A 25,075-nucleotide genomic window follows, 5' to 3' on the forward strand; every position below is an offset into this window, starting at 1 on the left:
GCAATCAAATCATATTAGGAACTGGTCAATATAAATTATAAGGATACAAGTAACCAAGTTACAGTCATGCAGTCATTAGTGAAAGGATAGGAATGATGAGAAGATTAATAGTAGGGCAGATTTAGTAACTAGTTTGACAGTGTTGAGGGAATTATTTGTTGAGCAGAGTGATGGATCCCACCCAATTCCTAAGAGGTCAGTAAGAGGCAGTGAAGGGCTACAAAATTTTTCACTACCACACTGTGGGCGTGGCTTATGCAGGATGCCCTGCATTTTCTTTCAACATCTTTCAATGTAAATTGGGTGCTCTGGGGTGGAGCTCCATTTTCACTACCCCACTGCATTCCCTCACACCTGGCAGCAGCCCAAATCTGGTAAGGGGCATACATAAGTGCACCAGAATGCCTACCCTCCCTGTCCTAATGTTTCCCTCTTATTAGTACCCATCTCATGTATATAAACGTTATATCTATGGGATACAGGACCAGATTATCTCCGAGACCGCCTTCTGCCGCACGAATCCCAGCGACTGGTGAGGTCCCACAGATTTGGCCTCCTTAGGGTCCCGTCGACCAAACAATGTCGGTTGGCAGGACCTAGGGGTAAAGCCTTTTCTGTGGGAGCCCCAGCCCTCTGGAATCAACTCCCCCCAGAGATTTGCACTGTCCCCTCCCTCCTTGCCTTCTGAAAGAGCTTAAAAACTCATCTTTGCCGCCAGGCTTGGGACTTTTAGATCTTCCCCTGACCACTGAATGCCTTAAGTATGACTGCTGAATGTTTGGTTAATAAGTTAATTGTTTGGTTAATTTTTTTTCTTTTAATTGTTTTTAAATTGTAGTATTAATTGGATTACATTATTGTTCTGTTTTTTATATATGCTGTGAGCCGCCCCGAGTCCTTGGAGAGGGGCAGCATACAAATCCAATAAAGTAAAATAAATAAATAAACATGTATACTACTAACGCGTACTTGACAAAATAAAATAAATAAAATAAATTCAGGGGGAAAAAATCTGTTCTTGTGTCTAGTTGTTCTGGGGTGCATTGCTCTATATTATCATTTTGAGGGCAGGAGTTGAAGCAGTTTTTGTCCAGGATGTGAAGTGTCTGCAAATATTTGACTCATGCAATATACAGGTTCTCAATGGAAGGCAGGTTGGCAGTAATTGTTTTTTCTGCACTTCAGATTATCCTCTGTGTCTGTCTTATTGGGTTGTAGAACTTAACCAGACAGTTATAGAAGTGCAGATGACAGATTCAGTAATTCCTCTGTAGAAACTATTATCAGAAACAATGGGATATGGCAGTTTTGCATTACATTTCTTCCCTGTGGCACTTTGTGGAACAGGAAGGAACTACAGCATGTAAAGAAATCTAAGGTTATGGTGGTAAATTTCCTGCCCCTCTTACAGAGAATCCCAAGTTGGATTTTAGGCAAACAAGAAGACTCCTTCTTCAAATCTTGAAGACTGCCCTCTCCAGATAAGCAGGAATGGGCCTACTAATCATTTATTCTCACTGCCCATTCGAGGACTATTCTCCTTTATGTGGAGAATTTTTACAGGATTTGAAAAGCATTAATTGTCTTTAATGGACATCTGATCATTGTTTCCCAATAGCATCCATATGATTTTGCAATATAAGTAAGTTGCAAGAAACTTTAAAAATATACATACACACACACAGGAGTTAACATTTAAGCACACAATGACAACCAATGTTTAATTTTCAATTCAGCAAAAATATGTTAGATATATACATACATACATACTGTTCTGTCGGGTTCTCTGGTAAACTTCTCCCAAGAATTCACAGGTACAAATTTCAGACACACACACGTTTGAAAATTCAAAATAATGTTCTTTATAATGAAAAGTCACTTAAACTAAGCCCTCTTTTGGTATAGCAAAGAGCACTTGTCTCCAAACAAACTGGTAATTTGTACAAGTCCCTTATCAGTTCTGTGATACTTAGCTTGCAGCTGTGAGGCAATTCACAGTCCTTCTTCTTTCACAAAGTGAAACACACTTTGCTCTGGTTTAGTTTCAAAGCGGGAATAAATCAGCACACAAAAGGTCAAAGTCAGTAAAGCAGTCAGGAAACACAACGATCAGATAATCCTCCACAATGGCCAAACCCACAGGCTGCTATAAATAATTACCACAGCCCCACCCAACCACAGGTGGCCTCATTTTCTTTGATAATAATCTCTCAGTTGTTGCCTATGCATCGCTCTTCACATGTGTGGCTGTATCATTAACTCTTGCTCTGAATCCAACTCTTGCTCTGAATCCAAGGAGGAGCTAGATAATTGATCTCCTTCTGAGCTGTCTGCCACACTCTCCTCCTCCCTGTCACTCATGTCTTCTTGGCCAGAGGAGCCTTCATCAGCAGATTCCACCAGGGGCAAAACATGCCTGCAGCATGTGGATGTCTCCCCCATATCCACAGTCCTTGGGGCAGGAGCTGGGCCACAGCTAACCACAACACATACATACATACATACATACATACATACATACATACATACATACATACATACATAATGAATTATCCTAGAAATGTGAGTTCCAGGTACAGTTATAGATGAAGAAATGGTAGACATCAAAATCTCCGGAATGTTTTAATTTTTTTTTTAATATACTAAGCTTTTGTCGGCCCCTGATTAAAACATTCTGGAGATCATTATGTCTCTCATTTCTTCATATATGTATGAAGAATGGAGAAATTGAAGAGCAAATTTTGTTCCTGTTTAACTTTTAAAGAAAAGGTCCAAGAATCAAAATATCAAAATGGTGGCTGCCTCTTTATTTATTTGTTTGTCTCTTGCCTTTATTATTTTTTTTACAAATAATTCAAGACAATGAGCATAACCAACACACCTTCTTTCTCCTGTTTTCTGCATAAAAATCATTCTGTGAGTCCAGTTTTGCACCTCCTGTGAGCATCCTTCACAAAATAAGCTCAAAGCAAGACATGTTAGACTAATTCAGATACCAGGGAATTCTGAAGTGGAAGCAGATTCTGCTTCTTTAAATAATTATTTCAAGTAAACAGTACCCTTCCTTCAGACTTAAGCACAGACCGGAGCGGCAGGGGAAGGCCGTGTGATGGAGAACTCCTCTGAGAGCCAATGCACTAGAGAGCATCAGGGAGAGAATTGATGTACAATACAATGCTTTAAGATTCTGTAAGTATGTATCTTACAGTAGGTTAAAGTATTGCATTCTATGTCAACTCACTCCCTGAATTCTCTAGCGTTCCCTAGCATTATTTAGGAGCTTGGTTGTTTTTCTTATGAATTCTCTTTGATTTTTTTTTTAAAGCAAAACAAATGAACCAAGCAAACAAAGGAAAATAAAAGCAAACATTAACACATTAATGGCATTCAATGTCCTCTCTAACATGTCCTTTCTAACGTCCACATTAGAATAGGGTACCAAATGAAAATACAGTAGGATTGTTTTGCTTCATTTAATATTTCCCAAAATATTTCATTCTTTGGGGGTAGTGTGCTTCCCACGGGTGTATTGCAAAACATGGAAAAACATTGGCTGTCATTGTGTGTTTAAATGTTAACTCCTGTGTAAATGTTCATAAAAGAGGACATGTCAATAGTTCACTGCTGAAAACAAAGCATTTTTCCATTATTGTATGGTGATTTCTTTCAGTTAAATTATATTTCCCATACTCTTTTTTACCTTAATAAATTCCAGGTACTCAGTATCTAGCTACAAGGAACCAATACTTTTAAAATATTCTAAAGTCATGTTAACATTATTGTGAATTATAAAATCAAAATGTGGCAATCCAAGGATTAAATCGCACCGAGTTAAAATTTACTGAATTACTTCCAACAGGAAGATGACAGTAAGCAATTCTTTTTGAATATTCCCTAAGCAGTGCAGTACTCCTGCAAATAATAACAATAATTGCATTACTGCAGAATAGATGCATTTTTATTTATTTCTTTGAATCATCTAGTGCTGATTTCCATAAACATAACTTCCAGATTGCCTAAATCTAAATATTTGTGCTAAATGTTGTCAGACTGATTTCATACCAAAACTAAGCAAATTACAGACAATGATTTTAGCTGTGATTGATTTAAATTTAATATAAATCAGATCGCCGCTAAAGTCAACAGTCCCAGACCTCTTAAATGTATTGCTAAGACCAAATGGCAACAATCTAATTTAACATGCTTTATAGTAATCGAATAATTATCAAGATATTAAGAAATAGTCCTCCACTTATGATCCAGCTGAACCCCAAATTTCTGTTGCTAGGCAAGATATTTGTTAAGTAAGTTTTGTCTCATTTTATGACCCTTCTTGCCAGAGTTGTTAAGTTATTAAGTCAATAATACAGTTTATAAGTGAATCTGGTTTCCCCATTGAATTTGCTTATCAGAAGGTTACAAAATGAGATAAAATGATACTGCAACGGTCATAAATATGAGTCAATTGCCAAGTACCCGAGTTTTTATCATGTGACCATGGGGATGTTCCAAGGGTTATAAATATGAAAAAAAGTTCACAAGACACTTTTGTCAGTACCATTGTAACTTCAAATGGTCACTAAATTAACTATTGTAAGTCAAGGACGACTTGTATATGTTTTAGCATTGACATAGGTTTATAATGTATCCATAAAATGTAAGGTATTGTCTTCAGAAACCAATATCTCCTACTCTATCTCATACTATAGCACTTGTAGTATTTTTCAATTTTTAAAGGCAGAATACATTAGATCAGGAGTATCAAACTTGTGGCAGGACTTTGTCATCACATGACGTATCACAACTTTTTCCCCCTTCACTAAACCGGGATGGGCATGGCTAGTGCATGACACATAATAATAATAATAATAATAATAATAATAATAATAATAATAATAATAATAATAATAATAATAATAATAATAATAAATTTATTGTCATTGTCAAAACAACGAATTGTCATTGGCAACGAAAGTCGTGTGACACCCAGAGACCAGTCCCACCATACATAAAATCAGAATAGGTAAATTTAAAAATAGAATAAAAAATAGAATAAGATGTCCCACATCTGGCCATGGGTTGCAAATTTGACACCCCAGCATTAGACAATTTTGACACCCCAAATTTGACACCCCAGCGTTAGACAATCAAATGTAAAAGAGTTATAAGCAAATTGAAAATTACCAGCAGTTGGTAAATGATAATTGCATATTAAAAAGTTTTACTCTCAGATAGAGTAGACATCTAAATGCTACTTAACACGTTCTAATTTAGTATTCATTAGTTCAGTCCATAGTATTACTGAAGAAAGAGTGGAAAAACATTTATGAAGAAATCTTCCCAAATGTCATTTTCTGGCATTTTGTAAGCTGTGATAGAAGTTCTTCGAAGATTCTAGACAACGTTTATATTTTTTACATATAGGTTTAATGCTTATTGATGTGATTCATTTGTCAGAAGTGCCAAGTTTAAAATTAATTTGGTTGCTATAAATGTCAGAATCATGGTAAAGGCTGACATTTACAAATATTCCTTAAGTATTTAGGAAGCCAGTGGGAAATGCCAGCAATGTTCATGAGCCAGAAGGGTTGTAGCCTGTGAAACCTCAGGGAGGGAAAATAAATACAATTTGCAAGGACAATAAAATGTGGCTCAGTATAAATTAAGAAAATAGAAAACCTATAGAAAATGTCTTGAAAACACAATACTGACTTTTCTTCATGCCCTCAAGACTTCTTTCTTGCTTCATTTAGGCATACAGTTATTTATATTTGTAATTGCAGGCAGATAAAAGGTGATGAGCAAGCAGAAAAGTGTGTTATTTACTATTTTCTATTTTCACAGTTTTGTAGAGTTCTAATGAAAAGTCATCTGATTTTACTTGTCGGTTAAATTTTCATCTTTTTTCCCCCTCCAAACTTTTACTTCATGCACAATATAATGATCTTTAATTAAGATTGTCTTGCAGACATTTAGTGGCTTGGTGACTATTCAAAATAATAATGGGCCTGAAATAGGTGTTTTATGACCCATAAAGTACTTCTGGGAAAGTGCCCATAAAGTACTTATGGGACGTGGTTCCTCAGTGGCTAAGATGCTGAGCTTGTCAATCAGAATGGTCAGCAGTTTGTCGGTTTGTGAGTTCTGGTTACTTGTCCCAGCTTCTGCCAACCTACCAGCCAAAGCATGTAAAAATGTAAATAAAAAAATAGCATTTAGTCATGACTTACGAAGAGGGATTGCGGGAACTGGGCATGGACAGCCTAGAGAAAAGGAGGGCCAGAGGGGACATGATAGCTGTATACAGATATATGAGGGGTTGCCACAGATAGGAGGGGGGGCACTCTATTCTCCAGAGAACCAGAGGGCCGGACGAGGAACAACGGCTGGAAGCTGACCAAGGAGAGATTCAACCTAGAAGTAAGGAAGAACTTCCTGATGGTCAGAGCGATCAACCAGTGGAACAACCTGCCTGCGGAGGTTGTGAACTCCCCAACTCTGGACACTTTCAAGAGGAGATTGGACTGCCATTTGGCTGGGGTGCTTTAGGATTCCTGCTCAGGCAGGGGGGTTGGACTTGATGACCTGCATGGTCCCTTTCAACTCTAACAATAAATAAATAAATAAATAAATAAATAAATAAATAAATAAATAAATAAATAAATAAATAAATAAATAAATAAATAAATAAATAAATAAATAAATAAATAAATAAATAAATAAATAAATAAATAAACAAACAAACAAACAAACAAACAAACAAACAAACAAACAAACAACCACAAAGATGTCTTCTGACAGTGCTGGCTCTTTAGCTTTGAAATGGAGATGAGCACTTCCCCCTAGAATCAGGAACAACTGGCATATATATGTGTGAGAGGAACCTTTACCTTTTACCTTTAAAGTACTTCTAGCCATTGTAAAATCTGCCACCTCCTTACACCTCCTGAAACTTTGCATGCTTGGCAATTGGCTTACTTTCATGATTGATTGCAGTGTCCCACAGTCACATGACCAGAATTTACAATATTTATGTGGGTCTCCACATAACAAAAAAGATTGTAAAGAGCCCAGTTGGAAGAATGGGTTTGATGTTATGACCATGGCAACAGCAGTGAACCATTTAATGACCATGGCAAAAAGTATCAAAATGAGGTCACATGGATGCCTTGACTTACCACAACCATAATAGCAATAGCAGTAGCAATAGCACTTAGACTTGTATACCGCTCCACAGTACTTTACAGCCCTCTCTAAGTGGTTCATAGAGTCAGTATATTGCCCCCAAAAATCTGGGTCCTCATTTTACCCACCTCAGAAGAATGAAAGTCAACCTTGAGCTGGTCAGGATTGAACTACTGGCAGTGGGCAGTGAGTTAGCCTGCAAGACTGCGGCCTAACCACTGAGCTACCATGGCTCTTCCAATCATAATGATTTATGACCAGGACTCCAGTCTGAATTGCAGATATAAATTGAGAACTACCTGCACTTTATCTAAATCACAAGCATTAAAATGTAGTACTCACCATGGCACAAATGTCATGGATTTTTTTGTATAAATCCTTTCTCTCTACAGTTTGAAGTTTCTCTGGTCACCCTTTCCCAATTATTTAACTTGGGTTTTTTCCTTTAATTTTTGATATTAAAATATTGATTCTGGTTGACATACAAACAGAGGTGGATTCTTCCTGGTTTGTACCAGTTCTGTAGAGTAGCAACCACTGGTGACACCACAGAACTGGTTCTGTTGGTGCCAGTCCATGATGCCGCCATCTTTTAAAATTATTATTTATTTGGGGGACAATTTTTTGCTGATTTATTTTTCTGCACACTGCTCATGCACCGCAATCTTCTTTTTAGAGGGATTTTTTTGCAAATTTTTGGCACTGCACATGCATGCATAAAGCCTTGGGGCATGGGAGAAAGCAAACCAGTGTTAAGGTAAGTTAAAACCCACCCTTGCATACAAAGGATTAAAATTAACAGGACAAAATAATAAATAATACCAACTGTTCTGCCGGGCTCTCTGGTATGAGCCTCCCGAAAATTCAAGGGTACACATTTCAGATATACACACATTTGAAAATTCAAAATAATGTTCTTTATCACAAAATTCAAACTAAACTAAGCACTCTTTTTGTATTGGAAAGAGCACTCATCCCAAAACAACCTGGTAGTTTGTACAAGTCCCTTAATCAGTCATTAAGTACTTAGCTTGCAGCTGTGAAGATAAGTCACAGCCCTTCTTCTTCCACGCAGTGAAATACACACAAACTTTGCTCTGCTTTGGTTTCAAAGTCGTGAAAAATCAACAAACAAAGTCCAGAGTCAGCAAGGCAGTCCTGAAACACAACGATCAGATAATCTTATACAACGGCCAAACCCACATGTTGCTATTTATAGCAGCAGCACTAATTACTGGAGCCCCACCCAACCACAGCTGGCCTCATTTTCTCTTGTAATAATCCTTTAGTTGTTGCTTCCTATGCATCACTCTACGTATGCGTGGATGTGTCATTAATTCTTGTTCAGAATCCAAGGATGATACAGATGATTGATCTCCTCCTGGGCTGTCTGCCAAACTCCCCTCCTCCTTGTCACTCATGCCTCCTTGGTCAGAGGACACTTTGTTGGTAGATTCTACTGGGAGCAAAACAGGCCTGCGGCATGTGGATGTCTCCCCCACATCCACCTCCACATTCCTTGAGGCAGGAGCTGGGCCAGAGCTAACCACATCACCAACTAACCATTCTATTATGACACTTATTAGCTTAGAATATAAGACCAATACCCAAGTTAGGCAAAACACCCACATTTTTTAAAAAAAATGTAAGAAAATTTTATAGACTTTCAAAAAAGATGAGTACAAAAGGAAAAACAAATATATTAATACTTGCGGGAAACTCATATAAAAACAATTAAATATTTTCAATGTAGTCATGGAAGAATATTCTATCTCTATATTTCTGAAGTAGGTCCTCTTTCTCTCCCCCCCCCTACTTTTTATTTTTTCCCAATCCAACTAATGATAATCCTAGATTTAACATAATATACAATAGTTTTACAATACAGAGATGCTGGTTTTGTTTTGCTTTGTTTTACTTTGGCTCATCTTCAGAATTTTCATAATGAGCTCTTCAGCGTTTGAAATGCTTTACAGTGTTCAAAGTTTATAGAACAATGCATTTTTAAAAGAATGAAGCCTATCCAATTTTGAAATTAGAGCAAAATGTTATCTTTAAAAAATACATTATTTTTTAAAAATACAATATCTTTCACATTCTGTTTATTCTAAATATGTACAACTGGGCAAAATGGTTGTAAAATGACTTTTATTATGAGATTCATAAGTTGATTTGGGACTGTAATGGTTATAATGTGGAATATATGGTGATGAAGATGATGATGTTTATGATGATAGAGTAGAATTGGTCATGCTGTAATAAACTTTATTTTTCCCTTGAATTGTATTTGTTATTATATACAGTGATCTATTATTATTATTTTAAGTGCATTTAGAAAGTATTTTAGAGAAAAAAATTGGAGGGTTTTTTTTGTGTGTGCTATAATCATTAACTGATTGAACTAGTTCATTTGATTTCCTACTAATAAAGATAAGATTCATTCATTCCTTCTATACACACACAAACAACCACACATGCCACACACAAACACATACAGAGATAAATGTATTTCACAAATCTAATATTATTTTATTTACACTTATTCATATCCAATTATTATTATTTTTTAAAAAAATCATTTAGGTTAATAATTAACATTGTTAATATTGGTTATCCATTAGACCATATCAGAATACAAAATAAAATCACCCATACATCAGTAAGTAACAATAAAAATAATATAGTACCATATGTTTAAAATAGAATAAAAGCAATTAAGTACAAGAAAATGTCACCTACTAAAATTTATTCCAATCAGTCCGCATATGAAGTTCTTAATTGATCTGTTTTCATTCAAATGAAAGACATATTATATGTAATTTTTGGATTATGACTTCAGAAACCAAATTAAATTGTATTAAAATAGTATATTATTTTATTTTAGATATAATAAAGTAATATTTAGATTATTTGAACAGATGGTTGTGTTCCTTCTATTAAAAAAATGACTGTATAATATAGTGAATCATAGAAATAGAACTTGTATAAGTATGAATGTTATGAATGATATTGATACCAATATGGAAATACTGTAATGAGTGAAAAATTGTGTTTTGTTTTTTTAATGTTGAAAACGTTTAATAAAAACTAACAACAACAATCCAAATTCTCCATGTGGCATGCCTAATAAAACAACTTTTAAAATTTATATCAACCTTAACTTTGTTGTACTATCAATAGCTTGCCAGTCAAATCACAAATTATATCATTCCAATCTCAATAACCTTCTACCTCCAGGGCTCCAGAAATACAAGATTGTTTATTATATAGAAGTTAGTTAAGATTCTAGCACAGCAGATCCCTGCAAAGTAGAATTCATCACATTTTTTAAGCAGTTGCAAAACTTGGTATTCAAAACTTTTATAGTATAAATTTGTTAGGCCATCACGCTCTAGTGCTTTTCTATTTTGAACTTTTTTATGACTTTTTATATTTCAAAGGTTATTAACAGATGAAAGAGTGGGTGACTTTGTGAAATTGGAGGTTATTGGGATTGGAATGACATAATTTGTGATTTGAGTGGCACAGTTATTGATGGAATGACAAAGCTAAGGTTAATATAGATTTTAAAAAGTATTTTATTAGGCATGCCACATTGAGAATTTGAAACAGGTATTAAGCAAGGTTGCTCTGTGGTTGATACCCCAAGATGCCTTTTTTTAGAAGAGAGCTGAAAGTTACACAGTCTTGGTTGATGTATGCTGATTTATTTTTATTTTTTTTCAAAGGAAAACCTAAATTACACACACACAAAAAGAAGAAGAATTGGAAATACAAGGTCATACTTCTTAATGGTTGGCTTATATTCAGTTGACAGATTTAAATTGGACAAAAAGACTTGAATTTACAAATGCGAAAACTGAATTTGAGTTGGATTTATATACTAATGATGGAACACCTAAAGCCAAGATGTATAAGCTTTTAGTGTTTATTGATATGGAATATGAATATGTTAAAGACTACATGATTAAACAGAGAATTTTGTATATAATATAAAGCTTGATCAAATGTGGGTATTTGTTTATATCACAACAGCAGCAAGACTGTTGTAGACATAGAGATGGAAGGATTCAATAGAAGAATGGATGGTGAAGTTAAGGAATTGACTGAAATTGGCTTTGCCTAAGTTTGTTTCTACTTAGAAAGCACAATTGGACTTTGTACTAGAAACTGAATGAAATGAACACTTGGAGATTTGACAATTAGAACTGTTTATGATCATAGAAATACTGTAATGTGCATTATTGTTGATTTTAGATTAAGGGGTTAATGTGTTTTATATCTGTATAAAGTTGGAAATTACTTTCCCCCCTTTTCCATTTTGTCTTTTTTTTTCTCTTTCCAATCCTGATTTTTCTTTTTTCTTTTCTTTTTCATAACCTCTTTTTTTATTTTTTATTTTTACCCTTTTGCATTTTATTTTTGTTTTAAAACAAACAAACCAAGAAACAGAAAAGAAACTGTTATGCTTCCGAGGTAAGTGTGGAAAATACCTGAATTTACTCTTCTTCATCTTCCCAAAATGTTATCTGAAACCTGTATCTTTTCTTTAATTAAATCTGGAAAATTTCTTTCTTTGTGTTTATCCTGTTCTGACCTTGATGTTAAAGGAGTTCTTTCTTTTACAGATAATGAATTATCATAATTACAAGCTCTAGAGCCTGTGCATTCGCCCCCATTACCTTGGTTCTTCTATTATAAAAAGCATTAAATTCTGTATTGGCAGAATGTAACACCTTCTTAAAAAGTTCTTAAGTTTGAAAAGAATAGTGGAAAAATAAACTGCCTAAAAGTTAACATTATCCCTTTAGATCTATCCCTGCTAGGAAACCAGGATATTTCTGTAAGCTTATTAAAGTATATTATAGAGTGAAGAAGTTGTAAAAGGGAGTGTAATATTCCCTTGATATTGTGTCACCTACCTTCCTTCCACGCAATATCAGTAATGAGAAGAAAGATCCTTGTGTCTCTTTAAGATTAGTTTCCCTTCAGTGGTTTTTTTCTACCCTGACATCAACTGGGATGTCAAACTCTGAACCAAATGGAAGATCCAACAGGTTCCTAAGAAACCTAACAAACAACTTTGTTACCCCCAAAACAGAGAAGGGAACAAGGGGATCAGCCATATTGGATTTAATTCTCACTGAGATGAAATGATAGAAGGTGTTGAAGCTACAGGAACCATGAGAGCAAGGGATCATGAAATACTGGAATGCAAACAAAAATAGTAGAACAAAGTCTTGAACTTTAAGAGAGCTAATTTCAATAAACTTAGAGAGAGCTTGGGAAGGATTCCATGGATAATAATTGAAGAAGGGGAGAACAATTGAAGAAGCTTAGAAAATTTTGAAAAGTGAGACTATAAAAAAACCAGTCTAGCACAATACCAGTGAAGAAGAAAAATAACAGCTGTCAAAAAAACCCCAGCATGGCTGCATAAAGAACTGTCTAACAAATTGAAAGACAAAAAGGACAAAAATAAAAAATGGAAAGGGGGGGAAATAACTAAGGCAGAATATTAGTAAATAGCCCGAGCCTGTAAAGATGAAGTGAGAAAAGCTAAGGCCCACGATGAACAAAAACTTGCAACAAAAGTAAAAAATAACAAAAAAAAACCTTATTAAAAACAAGAAAAAATAAAGGAAACAATTGGTCCATTGCTGGGAGAAAGTGTTAAGAAGATGACAAGCAACAGGGAGAAAGCAGAATTATTTAACTCATTTTTTTGCATCTGTCTTTACACAAAGGGGAAAAAACAGTCCAACCTACAAAAACAGCACCACAAAAATATATTAGGAATGCAAGTTAAAATAGGGACGGAAATGATAGACAGAACCTGTCTACCCTAGACAAGTTCAAATCACCAGAACCAGATGGATTACACCCCAAGTTCTGAAGGAACTGGCAGACGAGATCTCAGAACCACTGAACTATATCTTTCAAAGATCCTGGAGCACCAGGGAACTGCCAGAGGACTGGAAAAGAACTGATATAGTTCCCATCTTCAAAAAAGGGGAAAAATAGATCCAGGAAACTACAGATCTATCAGCCTGATTTCAAAACCAGGGGAGATCCTGGAAAAGATAATCAAGCAACAAATCAATGAACACCTAGAAGCAAAGAAAGTAATAGCCAAAAGCCAACATGGGTTTGTCAAAAACAGATCATGCCAGACTAATCTTATTGCATTCTTTGACAAAGTGACAAAATTAGTGGACCATTATATTGAATGTTGTCCATTTAATTTACTTTGACTTCAGTAAGGCATTTGATAAAGTATACCATAACATACTACTATAAAAAGTAGAAAATTGTAGATTTTTATTTATTATTTACTTTTATTTATTTATTTGTTTGTCAAACATGTGCAAGATAGCAGATATAGGTCTAAGCATGAATATAAGTTTGTGGTTGCTTTAAAACAAAGAGCCTCTCTCTACACAAGGCTGGGGAAAGTTAGTTTCATTTACTACATGGTTTATTTGGGATTCAGTTTTGATGAGATTTACTTTTAGTGAGGGTTCATAATAGACAGTAACACCACCAGATGGATTCAAAACTGGCTGACCAATCACACTGTGTTGTGTTCAATGGAATTGCATCTACATGGAGGAAAGTATGCAATGGAGTACCCCAAGGCTTTGTCTTATGTCCAAGTACTCTTCAACAACTTCATCAATGACTTGAACAGGGATGATGGTGGGAATAGATGGGGAACTCATGAAATTTGCAGATGACAGAAAACTGGCAGGAATAGCCAACACTCCAGAAGATAGGCTGAAAATATAGAAGGATCTTGACCGACTTGAACATTGGGCGCAATCTAACAAAATGAAATTCAATAGTGAAAAAAAAAAGTAAGGTTCTACATTTGAGCAAGAAAAATAAAATGCACAGGTACAGTAAATGTGGTAGCTTGCTCAACAGTAGAAACTGTAAGAGGGATCTAGGAGTCCTAGTGGACAACCATTTAAATATGAGCCAGCAATGTGCAGAAGCTGTCAAAAAAGCCAACACAGTTCTAGACTGCATTAACAGAGGTATAGAATCAAGATCACACAAGGTGTTAATACCACTTTATAATGGTTTGGCAAGGCCACACTTGGAATGCTGCATTCAGTTTTGGTCACCACAATGTAAAAAGGATGTTGAGACTCTAGAATGATTGCAGAGAAGAGCAACAAAGATGATTAGGGATCTGGAGGCTAAAACATATTAAAAATGGTTGCAGGAACTGGTTATGTCTAATTTAATGAAAAGAAGGACTATGGGAGACACGATAGCAGTGTTCCAATATGTCAGGGGTTTCCACAAAGAAGAGGGAGTCAAACTATTCTCAAAAGCAGCTGAGGGTAGAACCAGAAGCAATGGGTGTAAACTAATTGAGGAGAGAAACAAGTTAGAATCAAGGGGAAATTTCCTGACAGAACAATTGATCAATGGAACAGCTTGCCTCCAGAAGTTGTGAAGTTTTTAAGAAGTTTTAAAGAAGATATTGGATAACAATTTCTCTGAAGTGGTGCAGGGTTTCCTCCCTAAGCAGGGGTTACACTAGAAGACCTCCAAAAAGTCCCTTCCAATTTTGTTATTCTATACTATTCTAATCTGGTAACAAATTAACCCCATCCGTTCAACTACTAATGTATCTCACTCATTAAAGAAAGAAAAAAATATTGTTGATTAATGCATGAAATCCCTCACTACTTCTTGCGGCACAGTGCAAAAACATTGAAACAATATACACTTCATACATCCCTGAAAGCTTCGCAAATAAACAACTGAAGTGGAAAAACACTATTATGTATTTTTCAATACTTTTGAAGGGCAAAGTAATTGAATGCTCATTAATCAACTGTAGAGATATCACCATATAAAGTGCTCATGTAATTAATGTGATGTCTTAACTTACAACACAGAGCTATGGTTCAAATTTATCACTCTTTAATCACCCTATTAACACTTCCATAGTGTTCAATAATTATTTTAATGAATAATCTATTCTTTGGTCTTTCCCAATGAAATAGTGCATGCTTAGCAGTTGTCTGGTGTTTGTTAGTTCTTAAAATTCAATCCAGATATATGCTTGAAAGAGAAAGGGATTCTTTCTTTTCTTTTCTTTTTGCAAGGAAGGCATTTTACAAGGTTTTAAAAAAACAAATAAAGGAAGGAACAATTGGACTAAATGGTTGTATCCACATATTTCTTACATTCATAGAATGGTCTCTGCTCTAGAAAAAGCTAACACCAAAAGGAAGAGAGGGAGGGTTTTTTCCCATCAGGATACTCTTACCTGTCTTTGGTTAGGGATATAAATCTATCACAAATTACTATGGAAATACATTTTTATGAGTCATTGATATATGTTGTGGTTCAGCCTGAGGCTGCTCAGGGACCGGCTGTGTCTCTGCTGGCTCCATGCCCGGTGGAGGATGACAGCGAAGAGGAGGGGGCTGAACAGTCAGACAGGGGAGAGGAAAATCAGGAATGGGATGAAGGAGAACAGCATGAGAGCCCCGGGGGGGGGGGGTGTTTCTCCCCAGCCAGTAGTTTGGAGTCATTAGGTGATGAAGCTCAAGCCGTCATTGACATGCGACAGAGACGGTCAGATCAAAGAAAGGAGCAATTAAAGAAGTAATATCAGCACTGAATTAGGAACAGCTGGGTTTGGGTGTGGTCCTCCTTAGCAGGGTTTAAAAGGCAGGCAAGCCCTTGAAGCCATGTGGAGTGTTATCAGTTTGGAGTTGCGTTATCCTGTCTTGTTTCTCGGCGTCTCTGTTCCTGGCTTGTGGCCCAGCAGCTTTGGAAGACCCATGGGAGGTGTAGGTCTGCTATCTACAGCCTCGGCTTGGCATCAAAAATTCTGTATTGCTGCATGGACTTTTGCCTTCATGGATATATCTGAAGATACAGCATTTTCCTGTTTGTAAGGACATTTTCTGTTACCTGTGTTTTTCTTGAATTTTATAAAACTGCCTTTGCCTTTTACCAGTGTGTCTGGATTCTCTTTTTGGGTTGGTATTGGCTTCTGGAGTGACCCAGACAGAACAGATATAGGACATAAGATAGATGATAGCAGTGAACTGGATCTTCTAGTGCAGGGATGTCAAACTCATGGCCCACAAGCAGGTCGGGCCACCATTCCCAGCCCTACTGGAATGGGCTGGGACTGCGCACACAACCCCTGTGTACCCCTGTGCCTTGTGTGCGCGTGCCCCCCATGCAGGATTCACCTTCTGAGCATGTGCAGTAGCCAAATCTCATGCGAGGACAAGATTTCCGGCTGCCTTTTGCCCTGTTCGTCCCATGTCTCTTGTGGCAGTGGCTCCGCCCACTATGTCACGCCGCTGCCCGCCATGCCGGCCCTTAACTTGCTCTGGGGTGCCGAGAGCATGGGGTGAGGAGCAGGCCAGTGTTCTGGCCACGTGGCCTTCTCTGTTCTCTCCTGCATTGCATGCATCTCTCTCCTGTGGCAAGAGAGAAAAGGCATGAGGCTGGAGCTTGGGCTGGCTGCTTTTGACAGCTGCCACTCTAGGAGACACAGCGAGATGAAATCTCGCCTTTGGAATTTCTTCCAGGGTCAAAAATTTCTGGTTTCTTTGCTTCCGTGCATGCGTTGAAGCAAACAAACCAGTAATTTTTTCACAAGAATCGCTCCAGTTGTGTGTGTACGCACAAGCACACTCAGTGGACATGGAACAAGCCTACACGCTCCGTTGCTGCCACCAGAATGGCATTTGCCCTGCTCTGGGTCCTCTCCCATCACTGCCCACAAGCCAGATGTGTCACACGCTGGCCATGCCCACCCCCATTTTAGCGAAGTTGTGATACATCACATGACACGTCCTTGTGAGTTTGACATCCCTGTTCTAGTGTCTATTTTTCTGTGGTTAAATAGAGATGATGGGGGGGGGGAGAGAAACAGCTATTTCTTTACATTTCTGGAAGACTCATCTGAAGCCAAAATAGTTTTCATTTTATTTTACTAAAATATCAAGTCAGGTGCAAACTGCATACTCAAGATTTATAAATTAGCTAAAATAAATCCAAATCTAAAATTATGAAGTAATATATGACAGGTCCACAGTGAAAGGAATAAGGATTGCTGCTTATGCCTATTAAAAATGATATTTCCTCCTCCTCGTCCCCATTCTCCTCTCCCCTTATAACCAGTTACTTAAAATCTGGACACACAGGTAAATATATGAACTGGGAAAGATATATGTACACTGTATTTGAGGAAGTGGGAAAGTTTATTTGTTTATTTAGTTCCATTTGTATGCTGTCCAACTCCCTAAGGACGTAAATAATTTTCACCTTATTTGTTGTGATTCAGCCTGAGGCTCCTCAGGGAACGGCTGGAACTCTGCCGGATCCATGCTCAGAGGGGGAGGAAGAGGAACAGGAGGAGGAGGAGGAGAACCAGGCAGATGGGGAAGAGGAATGTCAGGACGAGGAGGAGGGAGAGCAGCCTGAGACCCCCGGGGGGGAGCTCTCCCCAGCAAGTAGCCTGGAATCCTTAGATGAGAACGCACAAGCCATCATCTATATGAGGCAGAGAAGGGCAGCACAACGAAGGGGACAATTAGCCAGGTATTTCCATCCCTAATAGGCAACAGCTGGGTTTGGGTGTGGTTCTCCTCAGAAAGGTTGAAAAGGCAGGCCCGCCCTTCCTGTATTGTGGAGAGTTATCTTTTGGGAGTCCTGTGACATTGCTTTGATCCTTGGCGTCTCTGATTCTGGCTTGTGGCCTCGAAGGCTGAAAACTTGGGGGAGGCGTGGGTTTTATTATCTACAGTGGTGTGTGTGCCAGCAAGAAGCCTGTTGTATTGTCTGGCCGTCGTGACTCTTCTGTGAAGCTTCATAGCATTCCAGTTTGTAAGAACAGTTTTTGTTATCTGTGTTTGTTTTCAAAGATATAAAATGACTTTGCTTTTTATCAGCGTGTCTGGATACTCTTTTTAGTTGGTGTTGGCATCTGGGGGAACCCAGACAGAACATTATTTAAGCGTTCATAAGTTTTATTCATTCAACTGCCCCAGAGATTCAAGATACAACACCCCTAATATACAAAATTGTTCATATTGCTTCCAAACAGGGCTGCCTGTTCCTCAATGAAAAGGATTGGCACTTCTGTCATGGCATCCATCCTATGGGACATCTTTTCCCTCCGTCCAAAATATGAATGGCCACAACTGTACTGTCCTTTAGAAAATCACAAAAACCTTGCTCTTCTATAAGGTATTGTCACAAGAAGTTAGCAATATGAGAGTTGGCATGGATAAATGCAATTTATGATTATTGAGATTTTATTGGGAGGCAGGGAAGGTGGGAGGAAGAAGGAAGGAAGGAAGGAAGGAAGGAAGGAAAAGAAAGATGATAGATAGATAGATACAAGATACTCAATAGAGATACTGTATTAGAGAAGTTAAAGAAAACAAGGCAATGCACAAAGGAATGTGCTGAAATCAAGATTTGTTTGCCTGAGTAGAAAATTTGGATTAGAACAGTAAAATGTTTTAGGTGCAAATTGTGGTTTTTTTTCTTATCATTTCATACTCCCTTTTTCTGCTGTATGTCCAGTAATGTCTACTTCAAGAAGTATAGTGTGACTAGTATTGTATTGCCTTGATTCTTCCTAGTTTAAAGATTCCTCTATAATTAGGAATGTTTTTAGGGAACACATTATCTGCTAATTTCTTTTTACATTTTACATATCACAATAGTTCTTTAAGCAGGTCTACAGGGGAAATTATTTTCTATCCAAATTTATTTTCTATCCAAATTAAGGTAACCTGTTTTCACTTCCAAGCTGATGACCTATAACTCTTATTCTTTCCTTAACATTAATTCTAATGCTTTCTAACACAAATGTCAACCCAGCAGAGAAGCGATACAATTGGAGCCTACCTTCCAAAATTCAACTCCTAAAGAGGTTATTAGATAACTATCTGGAATGGCAACCTTCAGGGGATTAAATTAAAGTTTAACTGGCATTTAAAGATTGTGAACCTGATTGTTTCTTTAAAAAGTCCAGCAATTAGGTTTTGCTATAAATGCAGGTAGGAAATGAAAATATTGCCCTTAAGATTGTGGACAGGATTAACCCTTAACCACAGACATACTGTTTCATCTATTCTATTACAAATATGAGGTCACAATGACTACTCCAGCCATAGTCCAGGCAACTGCACTACAATATTGTGACTAATGGTTTTAGATGTAGAAAATCATTTTAATTTGTTCTTGCCATATAAATAATTGTATCTGGTCAGCAATTTCGTCAGGGGCTTCATCATTGCTAATGTCAGAATCAGTAATGGATTCATCATCCATTACAAAATTTTTGTCACAATCAGATACCACTTCACTCAGATCACCCTCTATTTCTTCATACCATACCAAATTCTTTCAAATTTGGATCACCAAATCACACTCTTTTTGGCAGAAAACACAACTGAAATTAAAATGCAGCTAGAGAAAACACCAAATAACTCATGCAAGCCCAATGTTGCATAAACTCTTATTGATAGGAAAACAAATTCCACTCACAAAAAGAACAGTCCATTTCTAAAAACAGGAGTATTTAAAACATTTTGGAAAACAGTTGTAGTCACTATGACTGAGGGTGGTTATGTGTTAATTTAAAAAAGTAGAGTTACGAGTTAACTGTTAACTGATAGAAGATAGATCAAATTGATATTTAATTGATTTTAATGGATATCAAATTGATTGATAATAGATTTCTATACTTGAGACATGTTTTAATATAATATAGTAATTTTGCAAATATAGAGATAGAAGATTATAAATTATACAGCTTTTCAAGGGGGGTAAATTATTATTGTTGAAATATAGTTATCAGTATTCAACTAGGGGAGATATTTTATGTGTATGTATGACATTCTGTTTTATACACTTTTTGGTCTTTTTTGATATGTTGTTTTTTGTCTGTTTGTTTTCTTGTTTCCTTTTTGTTTTTGTATTTTAACTTTGAAAACCAATTTTTTTAAAAATAGAAATAAAAATAAGTAATCTCAAAAGGTTTAGATTTGGATATGAGCAAATTTGAGATCCATATGAAATTAGTATGAGGTCTTTTGTGGGGAAAACCTTTGCATAAAACATGAAGAGAAAATATGTTATGAATGTTGCATATGAAAATGTGTGAGTGTGTGTGTGCACATGCACACAGTTCTTAAAGAAATTAGCATTTTGAAATTTGCATTGGATAAAGGTTCAGAACAAAAATATCTCTAAAGAAATTAGAATTTTTAAATTGGGGTTCCCAGGTAATTTTTCCTAATGACTATGAACACAGGCGGAATTATATAGAAAAGCTGTCTATGTTAGGAAAAGTTGCAAATGTAAATGGATGAAGATTTTTTTTAATGGGTGGGTTTTTAAAAATAGATGTGAACTAGAACACTATCCTAATAACAGTCTAGGTGAACTAGATTAATATTAATTTTGTGCCTCTCTCCTCTTAAGTGCCATAATCCGTAATCTTCCATACAATTACTTACCCTGATAACAGATTCTTTTGGGGGTGGGAGGAAGGTAGGTGGGCTTCATGGTGAATGAGTTTATTCTTTCTGCATTGGCAACAAGCAGAGATGTAAATTGTCCAGGCTGAAAGCATCTTAAATGCCCATATAGTCCAATATTAATAACAGAATTATAATTTACCTGTGACCATGCATTAAAATCCTGGCTTGGGTGAGATCTCATCTAGGGATTCGCTTATTTACCACCTAGTTCCTTATCATTTCTTCAACAAAGATCTAAATGAATAATCTTAATGAAACAGATTAATATGCCTGGTCTGGATGATATCTTGAGAATCAGCAACAGCTAATTTGTGGTTGCTAAGTTTCATGTTATCTTTACAATAACCTTGGTTTGGGCATCATTGTTGTTATTCTGATTGATAGAAGAATAATTAAATAGTTTAGATCTGTTCTCTTAGCAGACTCCATGGGAAGAGTTTAAAAAATAATGTTAGGGAATGAGATTTTAAAAGGTGCACCTATTTAAAGATGTTTAGTACAGTATTTATTTGACACTGTCGGTAGAACACAAGCAGAGTCTCTACTGCTTAGGGTGTATAAATCCTATATTTGTATATATTCTGAGCAGATTATGATGTGACAAAACAAAGGTGATGGGAATAAGATTCACTCCAACCTTGATTTAAAAAAAAAACTATTAGTAAAAGAGTAGACATGAAAGACTTTTTGGAGAAAGATTGCTGCTGACTGGTAAACCACCTTTATGAGCTTGCTAAGTGGTTTGAGTAGTCTTTTAATTTAAATATAGTAGACTGCACTCATCAGCACTAATTCAGTTTGGATTGGAGATTAGAAAGCTAAAAGGGCATGATACAAATTTGTGATTTGATTTAATTCACATTGCTTCAAGGCTCAATTTTAAAACCCAGGTTTGTCCATAAACTATACAGGGGAAACTTTTTAAAAAATCTGAAATGGTTTCATGTTTCGGCACAATGAGATAAAATTAGCAGAGATAGTAGAATCTATGTAGAATATAAACCTGCTAAGCACAGAATAAATGAATTATGCTGCTTTGCCAACCCCATTATTAAGTGATTCAAATTGGGCAGAAGAGTGACATCCAGATCCTAGCATGGGAATTTAGTTGTAATCACTGGTGAAATCCATTTTTATATACTAATTCTGTGGGTGTGGCTTGCTGGGCGTGGTGTGGCTTGGTGGGCATGGCTTGGTAGACATGGTAGGGGAAGGATATTGCAAAATCTTCATTCTCACCTTACTCTGGGGCCAGCCCGAGTATTTGCCAGTTCTCCAAACTAAAAAATATAAATTTCTACTACCAGTTCTCCAGAACCTGTCAGAACCTGGATTTCACACCGATAGTAACTCTATTACTTTTAGAGCACAAAATCTCTCTCAACTCAGCTGACCTCATCAGATTCTTTTGCTGGGAACAAAATGAAGGGAGAGTCCCCAAAAGCAAGATGCATTAGCAGATTAGTGATTGGGAAGACAATTGACCCAGTATTTGTCAGTATGAGTTTATACCTAATCATCAATAAGTAATTTTAAGATATCCCTTCCATATAGAATGTAAAGTTTAATATATAAATATAAATCTATTTATTTATTTATTTATTCATTCATTCATTTATTTATTTATTTAGTTAGTTAGTTAGTTTTTATTTTTATTTATTTATTTGTCATACAAATATAGTATTGTAGTATGTTTAACATAATATAAAGTATAAAGTAGAGATAGAAAAGATAAAAAGACATTAGGACAGGGACGGTAGGCATGAAGGTGCACTTATGCATATCCCTTACAGACCTCTTAGTAAAGGGAAGAGGTCTATTGAAGATAATGTAAGGTGGAAGATTGGGGGATTGGGGGAGGAAACAACAGAGTCCGGTAGTGAATTCCAGGCCACTCTATTGCTGAAATCATATTTTCTGCAGTCTAGTTTGGAACGATTTACATTTAGTTTGTATCTATTGCGTACTCTTGTATTGTTGTTGTTAAAGGTGAAGTAGTCACTAACAGGGAGTACATTGTGATATATGATTATATATCTAACTGTACATAGTAGGCTTGAGAATATTCAGAGTTCTGAAAGTTCAGGTAAACCCCCAATTGAGAAAGCTAAGTTATTTTTTAAAGAAAATCTTTAGAAAGTGATTGAAGCCTAACCAATATTACCTCTGCTTAATTGTAGAAATTTACAAGATAGAACTTTGCAACTTAAAAGATTAAAGATTAAGAAAAATACAAATATAACATATATAACAATTACATTGGAGATAAGCCACTCAGTTTCAGGTTTGACTCATAAATCTACTACATACTTAGGAAAACCTAGCTGTGATAAGGGTACAGCACAGAGGCGACTCAGGAAGCTATCAGTTCAATTAGTCCAGAAAGCCAGAAATAATGCAAAGAATCCATGAAAGTTCAAACATTGGCAATAACACACAACACTCCATGAATCCATGAATTTGTTTCTGACAAATGCCCCTCTCCACAGCATCTCCTTAAGTCTCAGTCCCCAGGTGTGCTTTGTAAAAAGGGGCAGGGTGCTCTCCTTCCAAATGGCAGGTCAGTCTGCAATGTTCTCACCTTCTTTCCACTTTCCATGCTTGGGGATCAGGAGGGGTTGCACCTTGCTCACCGCCTGAACTCTGTCTCTCTTGTTCACTGCTTAGCCTCTCTTGGTCATCCTGTCCCTTTCCTCCCTGCCTGCAATCTTTCCCAATCCTGAAAGACTCTGGCCTAACTGGGCTACCCCCTTGGTCTCCATCAGCTCCAGTTCCAGCTCATCTTCCTCTGTAGATTCAGGTTCTGATGGGGCATGGCATTACTGTTACTGTCCATTACTGTCCATATGTCTACTAAGGCATTATTGACCAAGCAGTAATGGGCAGCCCAATTTTTTACTGCCACACTGTGGGTGTGGCTTATTTTGTGGGTGTGGCTTAATGGTCATGTGACTGGGTAGGAGTGGCTTGCTGGCCATGTGACCAGGTGGGAGTGGCTTGAACAATCATCATCGTTCAAGTGAACTGTTAAGTCCTCGACTTACAGCCTTACCAGTGTCGCTCACTGGGGTGACAACTTGCTCTGCATTTCCTGCACTTTCCTTCCTGGGTCACCCCCCCCCCCACTTCAGGCAGGGTAGCTAGGCGAACGGGTGCTGCCAGAAGCATAAATGCTGCCAATGCCACATCCACCCACACCTTCTGCTTGCACCTCAGGCGGAAGGTGGCTGTGTGACCCTGAAGGAGAGCCAGGCAGGAGAGAGGGAAGCTTGTCTGAGTCCAGGAAGGAGGAAAGAGGAAAAAAGCAAGGAGCACAGATGCAGCGGAAGCAGCAGCAGGGAAAAAAAGGAGAGCTGAGCTCCATTGTGATAATTTTTTAACTTCTCTTTGAAACAACTGCAAGCTCACTACTTTCTAAGCAAAGCTCATGGATATTATATTAAATATATTGGGATATCCCATTGGGATTGAGATTGGGTGACATAGAAGTCAAATTAATGAATTAATAATATGTGAAAAAGTGAATGCAGTTGAATACAAGTAAGTAAAGTTTTGACATTGTGCTGCATGTTGCCTGTAACAACTCCAAAAGCAGAAGGAAACCCATGGAAGCTGTGACATTGTTCGAAAGAATATGAAGTGCTTCACACCCCAGCTGATTTGATTTGCTGCTTTGAAGCAGAGCCCTGCTTTGATTCATGCATCTCTTCAATCTGGCAATTTGACTGGAGCATCATCGAATTGAAACGCTCCTTTGAAATGCTCAGCACAAGCACTGTACTTTTGCTACACTATTTACTGTATATTGTTGGGTGGAAGATTTATCTGATTCTGAATTTAGGCAAATGCATACTTTAAGATGCATTTAAACTCTAGCCTGAGCTACCTTTGAGATGGTGTGTTTTAAATTTAAGGTTGCTTTCTTAATTAAATTATTATCCATTTGCCAACCACAGCTAGGTTAATTGCTTCTGCAGCCTTCCCCAGTCAGCATCTTAATAGTTTCTTGAGTTAGTGACATGAATGCTGTGCAGCAAAAATGTGCAAGACTGGAGGACAGAAATTGTACCGGTTTCAGTTAACGCAACCACAAAATATGTTTTGGGAACACTATTGGTACAAGTGATGGAAAACTAAAAATTGACACCTGCTTTCTTTGCTCTATGCAGACAACAAGATGAGAGATCTTTGAAAGAGGAGATAAAATTAAACAAATCAAGATTTTTCTCCAAGCCACTCAAAATATTATTTGATCATAAAAGAAGGAACACAGCCATTTCTTCAAAGGTATTCAATAAATATCTGAAATATCTCAGAACCTTTATATCTGAAGAATATAAATA

Source organism: Erythrolamprus reginae, chromosome 4 (assembly GCF_031021105.1).
Source record: "Erythrolamprus reginae isolate rEryReg1 chromosome 4, rEryReg1.hap1, whole genome shotgun sequence".
Taxonomy (NCBI): Eukaryota; Metazoa; Chordata; class Lepidosauria; order Squamata; family Dipsadidae; genus Erythrolamprus; species Erythrolamprus reginae.